The 15,703-nt window shown below is 44.5% G+C and overlaps 1 protein-coding gene across 2 annotated transcripts in view; it reads right to left on the reverse strand.

The window, feature by feature from the left end:
* The window catches only part of PBX1 (PBX homeobox 1), a 291,359-nt gene that overhangs the window by 94,378 nt on the left and 181,278 nt on the right, over positions 1-15,703 (reverse strand). The window lies entirely within an intron of this gene.

Below are 15,703 nucleotides of genomic sequence, written 5' to 3' on the forward strand. Positions count from 1 at the left end.
AATCCACCAGCCTTTTTGTGACAGGACTTGAGTTACGTAGGGCGGCGTGAGGGAGGGAAGGGGGCTAGTCTTTGTGCCCGGCCATCCCTGTGCAATGCTATTCGCATAATATGACAATGATGGCTTACATCAAAAGCCACAGTGCAAATAATCCCCTTCTCCATGCCATCCCGAAGTAAAAGCCGGCCCCTTAGAATGAGAGGCAAGGTGCCAGCATTAGATAGTCCTTGTAGGCCAGCTAGTTCTGCACAGAGGGGAAGGCAGGGGAGTTTTCTTCCTGAATTGGGTTTTACGATGAATGCTGACTGGCACCAGGAGGCTACCTTGGGCCCCCAGAGCCTTCTTAAAACCCTGGCAGCCAGCCAGGGAAGCTCCGACTTTGCGGCCCAGAGAGAGCCATGTTGGCAGCTTGTCAGGAGACAGGGAGTTACACGGCGCCCTGGGGGTAATAATATTTTCCAGAACGCTCAGGCTAATAGTCCCATGACGGGCGATTCGAAGGACTATAGGTATGCTCTTCCCTGTCCGCGGTGTTGAGGCTCCCATCCATCTCTGCAAAGTGCCCAGGCCACACTCCGCTGACCTTCAATGGCAGAGTTGGGGACACATCCTTTGTTTCACGCCACTTCATGAGGGTGCTCCATTCAAGCCAAGTCTGGCTTCTACTTATTGTCACGCTCTGAATTATTTTAAGAAAAGAACATGTTGTACATGTACCTGGAGGCATTCTGGCACCGGATGCCTTTTTCTACCTTCTTAAAAAAAAAAAAAAAAGGTCCCACAATTACCTGCACATAAATACACAGTAAAGATCCACACTGGTTTAGGAGGATGTCCAATCGACACCCTGGTTTCTCTCTAGATCAGCGAATTGGAATCTTCCGTTGTTTCTCTGAAGGCAGCTGCAGAAGCCGACGGTTGACGAGCTCTGTTCTTCCACCGAAGGTCCGAGTAGGGAGAAGCTGTGTTTCGTCTCCCCGGATTCATCCCTAGCTCCTGAAATGTTAATCTCTTTAATTTCTCTCATCACGATGGTTTTTAGGGGGGCCTGGGTGGCTCAGTTGGTTAAGCATCCGACTTCGGCTCAGGTCATGATCTCAAAGTTTGTGAGTTCGAGCCCCACATCCAGCTCTCTGCTGACAGCGCAGAGCCCGCTTTGGCTCCTCTGTCTCCCTCTCTCTCTGCCCCTCCCTCTCTCTCTCTCTCCCTCAGTCTCCCTCTAAAAAATAAACATTAATAAAAACATGATTTTTAATTCTTAGCATCACCTTTAATACTACTTAGAAATGCGTAGGGTTGTCCGTTTACATTTTATTGATGGAAAAGATAAAGACAGAGGAATCGGGTTTGCACCTCCAAAACGTTCAGATAAAAGAGATCCGTGGTGCCACGGAGCCTGCTGGGTGAGCTGAGTCAACTTCAGGGGCTGTAGTACAATCTATGATGCACCATCACAAAAAAAATGGAGTGTAACATGCCCACAAAGCCAATCTGTATCACCTTAATATGTAGATCTCTCTCTCTCTCGCACACACCCCTCTATTTGTTTTAGAACAATAAACTGCATTTCATTACCCTGTTGAAAAGTAGGGTAGCCATTTCTCTTTACACAGCGACTTTTTTTCAGGCCCCGCGAGGCAACGGCATTGAAACCCACATACAGGTTGATGCCAGTTTTACGTGTTGAAACAAACCAGTCACTCTTTCTCCTGCTAAGCAGTTAAATTAGAGAGTATTCAATTAATAACAGCTGAATATTCTGTCACATTTAGGAAGATGTATGGTAAGACAAGCGAGTTGTGATGTATCTGACAGAAATGATAAAGGTTCTCCCGACACAGTCTGGCAGATACTTGGCTCCTACCGCGGCTCTTTCTCATGTTCTAAAACGTCAGCAGCACAGACCCAAGATCCAGCACTGGCTTCAAGAAAAGAAACACTCCAAAGCGAATCAGGGGAGACTCTGCCAAGTTCTCAAAAGGTGTCCAGCCCCTGCTTTTCCCCCATGAGCCACGGACCCGTGTTCCTGTCCCTAAGCGAGCCAGGCACTCAGGCATCAAGACAGCAGGTGCACAGTCATCTGGGAATCCTGGGCACGCTGGGTGGGGCCCAGACAGGACGTCCCCCCACCCCCCACCTGCCCAGCCCAGGCTCACAGAGATACGCGCTTTCCCCAAGCCTGCGCCTCTAATGGCCAAGCGAAAATGCTTTTCTTATTTGTTACCTATTCCTCAAGAAGCAGGAATGCTGACCCCTTCCTGGCCACATTAAACAGAAATCCCCCCTCTCAGGGGCCTTTCAAGGCTGCCTGGCCCCTTCGGAGCGGGAGGGAACAGTTCAGACTGCATTTATCCCTGCTCCCAACACTGGGAGCCTTTATCCACATCCCGTTAGCAAACCGCTCAGGCCCAAATTGAAAAGGAAAGAAAAGAGACCACAGTAAAATTGCTAACATACGGGGAGTAACAGAGCAATGCATGACACAGTCCTAGGACACTCTCCCCCACCCCAGATCCCCCCCCCCCCCAGCCCCCGGCGGGCCAGCCACAGTGGCCTGGGGGAGGGGGGGGGGCACCGCTCTCATTTCCGAGAACCCACAGGGTCAAAGCCACACACTGGCTGTGTCGCTCACAGATGGCACTGGCAGAACGGAGCGAGGGCAAACGCGGTCTCACAGGACGTGACGTTAACTTCCAGGCAGCTCCTTCTTGAAAACTGAAGTGTCCGTGTCCCAAGGGTGGGGGCCACGGGACCGAGAGCAAATGCAAAACAAGGAGGTGGAAAGTCCTGCTACAAAACGACGTGAAACCCACAGCAAACCAAACCACACCGAGCCGAAGAACGAGGAGAATTCAAGTAGCCCTGCTTTCGCAAGGAAGCGATCGGAGCATTCGTCTAGAGTTTTGTTTTCAAAACAAAGGCGAAAAGTTGTTGACTTAACTCGAGATCGGTCTTTGCAAAATGGGGTTGCACCACCTAAGAAACCCCAGAACCCCATGCTGTGCACTTTTTTTACAATTACGAAAGAATCGGAAGAAACAAAAAAGCCTAGCCAACATTTTGTGCTTTTCCACAACTTTTCTCTGGCCGTGTGGACAGGATTCATGTCGTTTTCACTGTCCTCCCACTAACTCCATCAACAAAAAATGTGCAAAACACAAACTTACTCATGTCTGCTATTAAGAAATCAAATTCAGGGGGCGCCTGGGTGGCTCAGTCGGTTGAGCGTCCGACTTCAGCTCGGGTCACGATCTCGCGGTCCGTGGGTTCGTGCCCCGCGTCGGGCTCTGGGCTGATGGCTCGGAGCCTGGAGCCTGCTTCGGATTCTGTGTCTCCCTCTCTCTCTGCCCCTCCCCCATTCATGCTCTGTCTCTCTCTGTCTCAAAAATAAATAAAGGTTAAAAAAAATTAAAAAAAAAAAAAAGAAATCAAATTCAGGGGCACGTGGGTTAAGCGTCAGTTGGTGAAGCGTCTCTTGATTTCGGCTCAGGTCACGGTCTCACGGTTCGTGAGTTCGAGCCGCATGGGGCTCTGCACTGACAGGGCAGAGCCTGCTTGGGATTCTCTCTTTCCCTCTCTCTCTCTCTGCCCCTCCCCTGCTCATGCTCTCTCTCTCCTTCTCTCTCCAAAATAAATAAAATAAATAAACTTAAAAAAAAAGAAATCAAAATCATCTCCAAAACCCTTTCAAGTTACAGTCTTTCAAAATTCTCATGCCCAAACTCACACACCATCCCCCTGCAAAGCAACTGAAAAACTGATACCAGTCCCAAGGATGCCACAGACTTTTCCCGAGGGCAGAAAGCACTTACATGATCATGGAAAGGCCTCACCTCCTTGCCCCAGCGGCAGAGGCCAAACCATCTTGGCGGAGTGTATCAGCGGATTCACTACACTCTTCCCCGGATCAAAATGCCCCTTGATTTTTTCATGTTCCACAGAATTATGATTACTGCCAACTGTCCCCTCTACTCTACTGGCAAATGCCTTGGATGAATAAAGCCCTCGTGGTGTTTATGACCGCAAGATCACTTTATTCCCCTAATACACCCAGTGACACTGTGGGGCAACAGACCCTACCACTTAATTGGATTATAGAACTGTCAGGAGTGGGTGAGGTCTTGAATTTATATTCCAATTAATATTTAATAGAGCTTAATTAACAATTCCCCCCTCTCCTCCTTCCATATTCTGCATTCTCCCGCCTGTCTTCGTTCTCAGATCTTGTTCTAGGATGGAACTATGGCTCGCAGTATCTGGTAGGGTAGCACCTAGACACCAGAGGCCGGTTTTGCTTAGAAAAGGCACTGGTTGTGGTGCCAGCAGAAGAAATTATGGGGAAGCCTCTTTCTTAAGAGCTTGTCCTGTGCCCGCCTAAATGTCCAAGCATTCAGGGTGCAAAACAAAAACCTGACGTGAGCTAAACGGACATGCTGATTGACGACCCCTTTAACTTGTTCATTTCTTGGGAAGTCACTTTGAAGCCTCCACGGCACTTGAAAGGCAATGGTGCTGACACTTCCTCAAAGCCAGCGATCACACAAAGGGAAAGAGAGCTTTTAGAGCCAGCGATTCTCAAACATTTGGGGCTTGGGACCCCTCCACGTTCTTAAAAAGTTCCTTAAGCCCTCCAAAGATTTTGTGTTCATATAGATAATAGCTAACGGTGTTTGCTGTATGAGAAATTTGAAACTAGAAAATTTTAAATGTCTATTCATCCATTTTAAAACAGTAATAAGCCCACTACATGTTAACATAAATGTTTTTTATGAAAAATGCTATTTTTGAAATTAAAAATATGCAAAAAATGTTTTACATTTTTGTAAATCTTTTTTTTTTAATTTTTTTATGTTTTCATTTTATTTTTCAGCGAAAGACAGAGTGAGAGCAGGGGAGGGGCAGAGAGAGACACACACACAGAATCCAAAGCAGGCTCCAGGCTCTGAGCTGTCAGCGCAGAGCCTGACGTGGGACTTGAACCCACAGACTGTGAGATCATGACCTGAGCCGAAGTCTGACACTTAACCAACTGAGCCACATAGGTATCCCAACATTTTTGTAAATCTTTTTAATGTGTGACCTAATAGAAGGCAGGGGGGTCCTCATACCTGCATTCAGTCCTTGGCGACATCAAATACCATGTAGCCTCTAGAAAACTCCACTGTATACTCATCAAAGGCTGAGTGTGGGGGAAAAAAAAAAAGAAGGCGGCAAATAATGTCTTAGTATCATTATCAAAATAGTTTTGACCTCCTGGTTCCCTGAAAGGGTTTGAAGATCCCCCAACCATCTTTGGAGAACTGCATGTAGCACTGGAGAATTTCAAAACGTTTTATGGATACAACACAACAGGCATGAACAGGTCAAATCGCCCTTCACTCCCCCAGTCTCCACTCTGATCATCATAGCTCATTACACGATACATAAACCATTGGTTACAAGTTACAATGAAGACAAATCTGACTACAGGCTTTCTGCTCCAGAACTTACCCTGCTAGCTCTTATAAAACATTCTTACCTAGGATATAAAATAAGGAACACTTAAAACTAAAAAGACACAAAGGCAGAAGAAAAAGGAAAAACAAAGTCTTCTCCAAGCCTCCTACAAGCTACCTCTTGTTCTAGTATCCAGACTGAGATAACCTGCATCAGCCAGGGACAGAGCCCCAAGGCAGCAAGATGGCAAGAGGACATCATACTATTTCAGATCGATTTCGCTTCCCCTGGCCCTCCCCACCGAGAACAGCCAGACCAGACATCAAGTATGAGTGTACTTTTTCTTTTATGGGTTTTTTTTTCTTTTTAATGCCCTTGTTTGAGAATATATTTTAGTTGCTAAGAAACTAGTTTCTTATTGTAGATTCAGTGAGAGTAAAGATAAAGCAACTGTCAAAATAGCATGTTATTTTGACAGTAGCCATATCATAACCATAAATGATACAGTTTATCTGTACATTTTTACCTTCACTAATGGGGTCTAAATACTGTATTCTCAGATATCTCATACATACACAAAGACACACACACACATGCTTTTTAATAAGGCCACCACATAGCAATGAGCACTCCGGGAACATGAACGAATGAACACACACACCACTCAGCCCAAATTTGAAAGTTCCTTTTATTTATTTATTTTTTTTAAATGTTTATTTTTTTGACAGAGAGAGTGAGCACATGTGCACAAGCAATGTGGCGGGGGGGCAGGGGGGAGTGGGGAAGGAGGAGAGAGAGACAGAGAAAGACAGAGAGACAGAGACAGAAAGGGAAAGAGAAGGAATCCCAAGCAGACTCCCCGCTGTCAGTACATAGAGTCTGATGCGGGGCTTGGAACCATGAAATCATGACCTGAGCCAAAATCAAAAGTCCCACGCTTAACCCATTGAGGCACTCAGTCGCCCCAGGGGCCCATGAAATCCCCCTTGTAAATGCAACTTTAGCAAAGTACAAACACTCTACTGGTTTTAGCTCAGTGTTTACTACGTGTGAAGTATTTTTTTAAAAAAGAGATAAAACTGCCTTTTATTCTATTATTTTTTTTTAATTTTTTTTTTAACCTTTATTTATTTTTGAGACAGAGACAGAGCATGAACGGGGGAGGGTCAGAGAGAGGGAGACACAGAATCTGAAACAGGCTCCAGGCTCTGAGCTGTCAGCACAGAGCCTGACGCGGGGCTTGAACTCACGGACTGCGAGATCACGACCTGAGCCGAAGTCGGATGCTAACCGACTGAGCCACCCAGGCGCCCCTCTATTATTTTTTTAATGTTCATGTATTTATTTTGAGAGAGACAGATAGTAGGTATGAGCGGAGGAGCAGCAGAGAGAGAGAGGGAGACAGACAGAGAATCCTAAGCAGGCTCTGTTCGGTCAGCACAGAGCCTGACATGGGGCTCAACCCCACACACCCTGAGATTATGATCTGAGCCCAAATCACGAGTCGGATGCTGATCCAACTGAGCCACCCAGGTGCCCTGAATTGCGTTTTTAAAAAGTAATACACATTGTCTTCTAAGCAACAATGTTTTTGCTTAAATCCTAACTTTTTATGTAAAGCAAAAAAGGCTTGGGTAGGGCTGTATTCACTCAAATCATCATTCCTACATACTGACTCTCAGTCCCTCAGAGGATGGTAACCACCATCAGACAAGGCAGACCTTCTATACTGGCCTGCCTGGTCTGTGGTTCTCCTGAACCAGGCACTTGGGCTTTGATTGGGCACCCTCCCATCCCCTCACCCATCCGTCCCAACATCCCCTAGCTACTGTCCCTGTAGAAAGCTTTTGGTGTGGTCAAACGGTCCAGGCCTCGCTTATTTTTTTTTTTAATGTTTTATTTTTTTTTAATTTTTGAGACAGAGAGAGACAGAGCACGAACGGGGGAGGGCCGGGAGAGAGAGGGAGACACAGAATCCGAAACAGGCTCCAGGCTCTGAGCTGTCAGCACAGAGCCCGACGCAGGGTTCGAACTCACGGACTGTGAGATCTCGACTTGAGCCCAAGTCGGACGCTCAACCGACTGAGCCACCCAGGCGCCCCCAGGCCTCGCTTATTTAACAAAAGCAAGTTCATGTGAACGATCAAATCTACCAAAATCTCCAGCAACTCAAACCAAATACCTGAATCTATACTTCATCACATTTCTGTTTGGCTGACAAGCAGTTTGGGGCAGAAATGAAGGAAAAACAAAAATAGATCTTCATCTCCCTATGTCTACCTACCGAGGGACTAGTAATAATAAATGCTATTCATCATCACTTTCACCTATTTCTTAGGGCAATTACCCTTAAAACTCTATCTAAGGAACAGTAAGCGGTTGTTAAAAATCATTATTTGAAAATAGTATAGCAACATGGAAAAGTTCTATGCTGTTTTGTTAGTTTAGTCATAAGCAAGATGTTGGTGCCTGTTCCAATTCTAGCAATCTCACCTACGTCTCTATCTATGCATCTCTCAGTCTACAAATGGATAAAAACGAGGGAGATAACAACAACAAAAAAATGCAACGTGTTGCTGTATCTGAGGGGACAGGATTGTCGGTATTTCTTTCTTTTGTTTCCCCAACTCTCTGTGCTGCTTTAACAGTGTCTGGATAATCACAAAGAGAAGGAAGGACATCTTAGGAATTCAGCCGTACTTGATTTTCCCTACTTTGGGGTGGCTTGAAAAGTTTTACCAGAGGTAGTAAGACCTATCCAGCAATGTCAAGGTTAGGCTAAAATCAAACCTATGATTAGAGTTGTAAGTGGTTTCTTTCCGGCTTCCTCCTCATAATGCTGATCCTCCTTGAATTGGAGAAAGATGTCCTGTCTTCTCTAGCACCCAACTACCACATCCCCCCTCCATCCTGAGGTGCTTCCGTAAGATTAGGGTGGTATTTTCAAATCCTCATGCAAGATCTGAGGCAATGTGGTGATCTTTCTCTTCATCCAGAATAAAGGACAGATGTCATGGCCGTTTGTTCCCCATGACCAACAGCCCCCGCTTCTCGTCAGCTCCAGGAGAGCCTCCTCTGAATTCAGCCAAACCGCAATGTGTAAACACTTCTGCTGTGAGACTCGAATTTGGTGATAGAAATTCCAAGAAGCCAGAGGCTTCTGCAAAATAAGTGAATCATAGGGAAAAAATCTGCTCTTTTCTGATTGACCCTTTTAATGACGTATTATTTAACCTTCGATGATCGAGGTCACAGAGCCTGCCATGACCTCTTCTAATGACTATTAAGCTGACCTTAGGCAACAAAGCCAGCAGGAATGAGAATTGATTAGGAGAATGTGCTGCCTCTTTCTGAAGAGGCCGGACGTAGAGTTCTTATTTCCACTTAATTATCTCTTGGCCTGTCCTCTGATACACATGACTGCTTCTAGAAGCCAGCAGGCCGGAATCACGAAGCAGTGGAAGTCAGGTGAACCCCCATGAACTGTCTCTCCCTGCTCTCCCTGGGGACGTGGACACACACACACATACACACACACACACACACACACACACACACCCCTTTGATCACACCATTACCATTTATGGTGTGATATGGTCTTTCGGTATCTTCTGTTTTGAATAAAGAATCTGAGGCTCTTAGTGTTTAACACTTTGCATCTCAAATGCTGCTGATCTATTTGTATAATTTGTCAAACCGAAAGTAAAAAAAGAATGCATGGTGTCCACACTATTTCCCATATTGGCTGAACTTCATTTTGAGCTTAAAACGGTGGGGAGACCTTTCTTCATGGGTTGTTTGGCATATATTATTTTAATACTCACAATCAGTGTATATGTTAGGAGATGGAGTAAGAAATATTTCTGCTGTGATATGTAAACCTTATCTTCCAGCTGTCAACCTTGAATCTAAACAAAATTCTAAAGCTGTCTGACCCTACCATGGGACACAATTCCTCCACAAATATGCAGGCTGTGATCTTCCTTGGTCTCACAGCAACTCAGGTCAAGTCCTTGGGCATCACCAAGGTCCAGCACATGTCTCCACTCAAAGGATTATTAATTATCTCACAATTGCTGTACTCCGTAGCCCAGGAAGAAACGGCAAACAAAATCCTACTTTGCTTATTCTTCATGTGCAAGATGGCAGATACTTTCATTTCTAGCGCGCCCGTGGTCGTTCAAGATTCAGAGAGGTGCAGTTACTTGCTTACGGTTACAGAGTCGAGGCCTGTTCTAATCTAAGATCCAGCGAGCAGAACACAAGATACACAAAAATGTATTGTCCTAGTTACATCTGTAATATGCCAAGAATATAAACATGACCGAACTTGTCTTCGTCCCAGCTTTTGCAATCTTTTCTTGTACTTTCAAATGTATACATGAAACACACACACACACACACACACACACACACACACACCCCCGTATGGATGTCACATTAACATAAACAAGAGAATAACAAACATAGTACTCTCTACTGTCTGGATCTGCTAAAAGGAAAAAGATCATTCTCAAATTCACTAGTATTTAAATCTGGAAAAAAAGGAATTTAGTGGCCAAATAAAATTTAGAGTCAGAAGATCGGAATTTGAGCTAGTTGTCGGTCACTTTTGAGTTAGGTGCCCCCTGGAAACCCAGGTTGCTGAAGCCTGAGCTCCTCACCTGCACAAAGGGAACGCTACCCCTCAAGGACTCGCGGGATAATAAAATGAGACAATGCGGTGATTTTCATGTTTTCTGAAACATGAAATCCTTCCTTTAGGATTATCTGGAAGCACCATATGTAAACTAGACGAAGGCGGCTACACTCGAGAAGAGAAGTGAGATCCTGTCCCAAGTCACCTCAACCCCACCCCATGTACCCACAAGCAACCATGAGGACCCCATGGAATTCTGTGCAGAAATATTGGAGATAATTCATATAAAGGCAATATAAAACTGTTGTTGCTAGGGGCCCTGGGTGGCTCAGTCGGTTTAGTGTCCGACTTTGGCTCAGGTCATGATCTCATAGTTCGTGAGTTTGAGCCATGCATCAGGCTCTGTGCTGACAGCTTGGAGCCTGGACCCTGCTTCGGATTCTGTGTCTCCTTCTCTCTACCCCTCCCTACCCCTCAAAAATAAATAGACATTTAAAAAATTAAAAAAAAAACTGTTGTTGCTAAAAGGAGGACTGATAAGAAATCTAGACAGGGAACACATAGAAGAAGAAAAAAGACAACTATTCCCCGTAACTTTCTCAAGTGACACTTAGAAGTTTGACTACTTGTTAGCACTTTTACCTACAGATCCCATGCTAAGCGACCAAGATGTGTGAGCAGAGTGCTCCCTATTAATTTACTATCCATTCGGAACCTCTTGCACCAAGATGCCAAGCACAGGAACAATAATTCTGAATACTTGTGACACCTAAAAGCTGGCTTTCTTAGCTTTTCTTTGGCCATAGGAAAATTAGAGTCAATACTTTATTTCTACATACTTAGGATGGCCACTTAAAATATACACGTTATACTGTTCTTTTTAATTATTTATTTTTAATTTTAGAAAGAGAGACAGGGGAGGGGGGCAGAGGGAGAGAGAGAGAATCTCAAATAGGCTCCGTGCTGTCAGTGCAGAGCCAGACACAGGGGCTCGAACTCATGACCCATGAGATCATGACCTGAGCCAAAATCAAGAGTCAGATGCTTAACTGACTGAGCCACCCAGGCGCCCTGGAGAGAGAGAAAGAGAGAGAGAGAGAGAGAGAGAGAGAGAGAGAGAGAGAGAGAACGAACCCAACATGGGGTTCAATCCATGACACTGGGATCATGACCTGAGCCCAAATCAAGAGTCAGACGCCCCATATACTGTTCTGTTATAAAATAATCAGAGGCCTTTCCTGGGCATTGCTCAGGGCCATGTGGCAACAGCGTTATCAGTGAGAGATTGTTTCAATTCTGATATTTAGAAGGTGTCATGGAGGCCACCTGGGAGGATCCTTCAGAAGCACATGGCTCAGGAATGTCAACTCTGGTTGGACCAGACAGTACAAGTATCCGGAGGAGAATGGAACTCAGGATTATGATATCGACAGCCATGGCCCTTGGTCCCATATATACATCTGAAGGCATGAGCCAAATTCACTAAGAGACTTCTGAAGGCTCTTGGAGAGGTCTGACCTCAAGATGGTCTCTCACTCAGCTCACGTCTTTATTAGACACCTCACAGAAGGAGTGAATTGGCAGAAAATGCTTAGAGCCTTTGCCCTAACCTGTAGCTGCTTGACTAAGTTCATGACTAACGACTCCTGAATTGATAGTGTTACTATTACTTTCTTTGGGTGCTTTACGTTTAGAGGATGCAACTCAACTAGAAGATTCAAAGCCACTTACTGGGTTGACCGTGTTGAGAAGCAGGGAGGCACCTCATCTGTGGTTCTCTATGCGCTTTCCAACACATTAATTATTATAGCACTCTGGCCAAGAGACAGTATTATTAGCCCAATAAGGGCAGAAGTGTAGGTGTTGATATAACTGTTATTGTTAAGATGAAGTCGCATTTGGATTAATAAAGGCTCGATCCTTTATGAAGCACTTTCAGCAGGCAGCATGTGATGATAAAGGGAAGTCCCAGGGCAGCGTCGGGGAAAGACAGAATTCAGTAATTCTAATTTCCAGGCCATTGCTCAGTCTGTGGCCCATGCTTTCCTTCTATTTTTCACTGTAAAGTTTAAGTTCCCTGCTCTGATATTTTTCCTTGGTTGGAGAGGCAATGTGGCACCGTGGGAAAAAAAAATATGGATTCTAACATCAGCTTTGCTAGTATCTAGTAAACGTACTTAGATATGTGACCTTGAGCAACTTTCTTCATCTCTCAGACTCAGTTTCTCCATCTTTAAAATGAGAATAGAAGTATTAACCTGTAAGTCTGATGTAGATAATAAAATATTACCATCTAAGTTTGGTGTCGAGAAGAAAAATATTACCTCCCAAGTTTGGTATATTACACGGAATAGTCTTGTAGATGACAAGTAATCAACCAAGATACCATCCCTCCCTTCCCTCCTGCACTCCCCCCAGTCCCCACACACCCTATCTTTTTAGATACAACACCAGACCAAATAGCTCAACTAAGATTTGGGACCCACATAAAATCTCCACCTATGCTGATGAACAAACTTCCCTCAGATTACCTATATGTTGTTCTTCCCCTGCCCTATAGGGTTGTTGCAAAGATCCAAGAAGGCAATGGATCTAAAGACATTGGGTATGGAGGCTATACAAGTATATCAGAATAGCTGTGAGTGCTATAGTCACTTCACATAAGAGAGCTGTGTTCAGTAACTATTTGCTCATTGGACACATAAGAGGTTGTGGTTGGGAGCTCTTTAGTAGTGAGTGTAGACGATTTGTGTTATCTCAATCCAAACATAAAGAAGTAAGGAACTATAGAATGGAGAAAAGGGAATCTCCTAAAGTTACAAGATTAGGCTAGAAATGAGCGTAGGAAACATAAGCTACCACTGAGTCAGACACATTACTTTGAATTTCAACTCGGTGTTGAACGTGGGTGTCGTCTGCCTGTGTCTTCCGCTATTTCTGAAATTCTGCTAGTGTTCTCTGCTGTTCTGTGACCTTACCTCTCGGTGTTATCTTCTGGTGTATGGGACAAACGTTGAGATGATAATGCCCCAAGTCCATACGACCCCATCTGACTTGCAAGTTGACGAGCCAATATCCATTCTACCTTTCCTCCTTAGAATCAGAAGTCCGATGTATTTAGAAAATATGCCCAGGTAAATGCTTACATTCTTCAGCTTCCTTGAAGCTAGCAATGGCCACGGAACTAAGTTCTGAGTAATATGTATGTGGAATGTTCTATAAGGGTTTTAAGAATGCTCCTTAAAGGAATAATTCAGATAAGAAGTATGCCCTTTCTAACCTTCTCCGGCCTTCCTGATTGCCTGGAAAGTTGATGTGATGGCTGGAAATCCAGGAGTAATGCTAGATTATAAGGTGACCTTGGGGGTGGAAGTTAAATGCAGAATGATAGCTTTCTAAGGCCCCTCGCTCTCAGATGACTCACTTTTGGAATTCTAGTCCACAAGATACTGTTTAAGGCACCAATATTTTTAATGTTGCTGGCAGACGGATCTAATGCTAAGTGATACAGAGTTGGTAAACTGTCGAAGAGAATCCTGGATTTTCTTGGAATCAATTTTGGAAACATACATGAAATATGACGCGTAGTCTCACAGATGCTACCTAATAAATCCCGAGGGGTCTGGCTGATATGGTTATGCAAAAGTGCAGGTTGGACAGATAGCCTTTCCAACAGCAGCAGACGAAAGTAAGTTTTTGAGTAAAAAGATCAAAATAGTGGATAGTGAGGGCTAGGAGTGTTGGGTCCTTGAGTCCTGAGGATACCTTATTAAAAATGAGAGAGCGAGACATGGAGAGAGAAAGAAGGATAGGAAAATAGAACAGGTCAGCATGTCTGAGTCAACCAAGACTGACTTTACAGTGGAGGAAGGAAATGAACAAAACAGATCAATAGAACCGTTATCAAATTTGTTATCATGGCAATGAATATTCCTATTATCACGGGCATCTAATTATGTTGCCATTGATTGGATGTTTGCTGTGGGAGGAAGGCAACAGGCAAGATACTACCAGGAGCATCTCCTTCAGGCTATAGCTCGTTTTTTCTGGCTTTGTTCTGTCACAAGTCTTGGCCCCTCAGGAACCTTCTTCACTGGCTTACACAGCCGTTGGCCAGGAACTGACCCCACAGCAGGAAAGTCGATTGTATTATTGGAGTCCAAGCTTGGTGCCACTCCTTCTGTCCAGTAAGTAGTATGCAAAGCCATGACTCCTCTGCTCTATGATGAAGTCATTCATTACCATTTCACATTCATCACTGTCAATTGCTCTACAGTGACTTTCAGAAGCCATGACTCGAGCATTTTCAAGCAGCAGGCTGGCTAGAACTGTTAACCCCCTCTCTGTAGATTTCCAAATAAAAGCCCAAATTTGGTGACAAGGATCTCCACGTGGTCTTTGTTTGAGTCAAGCCACAAGCAGCAGCTCCGTGATTCCCTTTTCTTTAAGGGTCAGAGGTTGGGGCGCCTGGGTGACTCAGTCAGTTAAGTGTCCGACTTCGGCTCAGGTCATGATCTCGCGGTTTGTGAGTTCAAGCCCCACGTCAGGCTCTGTGCTGACAGTGCAGAGCCTGGAGCCTGCTTTGGATTCTGTCTCCCTCTCTCTCTGCCCCTCCCCCGCTCACCCTCTGTCTCTCTGTCTCTTTCTCTCTCTCTCAAAAATAAATTGAAAAAATAATAATAAAACAAAAGATGTTAACAAGGTTAGTTAAAAATGGACTGTTTCCACAGAGCAGGTTCCTCAAGTAGCTACCAGAGTTCTAATGCAGATATTGGCTTCAGGGTGTCATTCATTCATTCTTTGTTTATTTATTCATTTGTTTGTTTACCACAAGTCTCCTACTATACTAGAAATCCAGTTTTGTGATCCTCAGTGTTGACTACAAGATAGATACTCCAGTCCACAAGTAACATTGATACTCCATAGTTGAAGGCTTTGAAGACTTTTCTCCCTCTACCTAGTATAGAACAAATACCAAATATCTGCACATTTCCCTATTCTAGAGTTTCTCTAGAACGGACTGTACTGTAAGTAGAGAAAAATACTTTTCTCTTCGAGACTCCCTAGAAGAGGGGCGCCTGGGTGGCTCAGTCGGTTACGAGTCCGGCTTTGGCTCAGGTCACAATCTCACGGTTTGCGAGTTCGAGCCCCACGTCAGGCTCTGTGATGACAGCTCAGAGCCTGGAGCCTGCTTCGGATTCTGTGTCTCCTCATCTCTCTGCCCCTCCCATGCTCATGCTGTCTCTCAAGAATAAATAAACGTTAAAAAAAATTTAAAAAAAAGACTCCCTAGAAGACTGTCTTTCAAAGATGGTATTTTTTATTTGGCTCTTAGATGAAAACTACAACTCTCAGCTTTTCTTCTTGCCCATAAATTTGCATTTTTTCCAGATGGGATATGGTTTCGCCTAGAAAGGTTAAAGAAATTTCTATTTTAAAAGAATTAAACCATTGGCTGTTAGCTCCAGGTTTACAAGTCCCTCTTGGAACTGATGGTGACATTTCTTTGCTGTTCATGTAGGTGATTTTCACCCTCGTACTTCATTGTGGCTTTGGTGGTTCATAAATCAAGCACACTTACGTACGTGTACACACACACACACACACACACACACACACACACACACG

This window comes from Prionailurus viverrinus, chromosome F1 (assembly GCF_022837055.1).
Source record: "Prionailurus viverrinus isolate Anna chromosome F1, UM_Priviv_1.0, whole genome shotgun sequence".
In the NCBI taxonomy this organism is placed as follows: domain Eukaryota; kingdom Metazoa; phylum Chordata; class Mammalia; order Carnivora; family Felidae; genus Prionailurus; species Prionailurus viverrinus.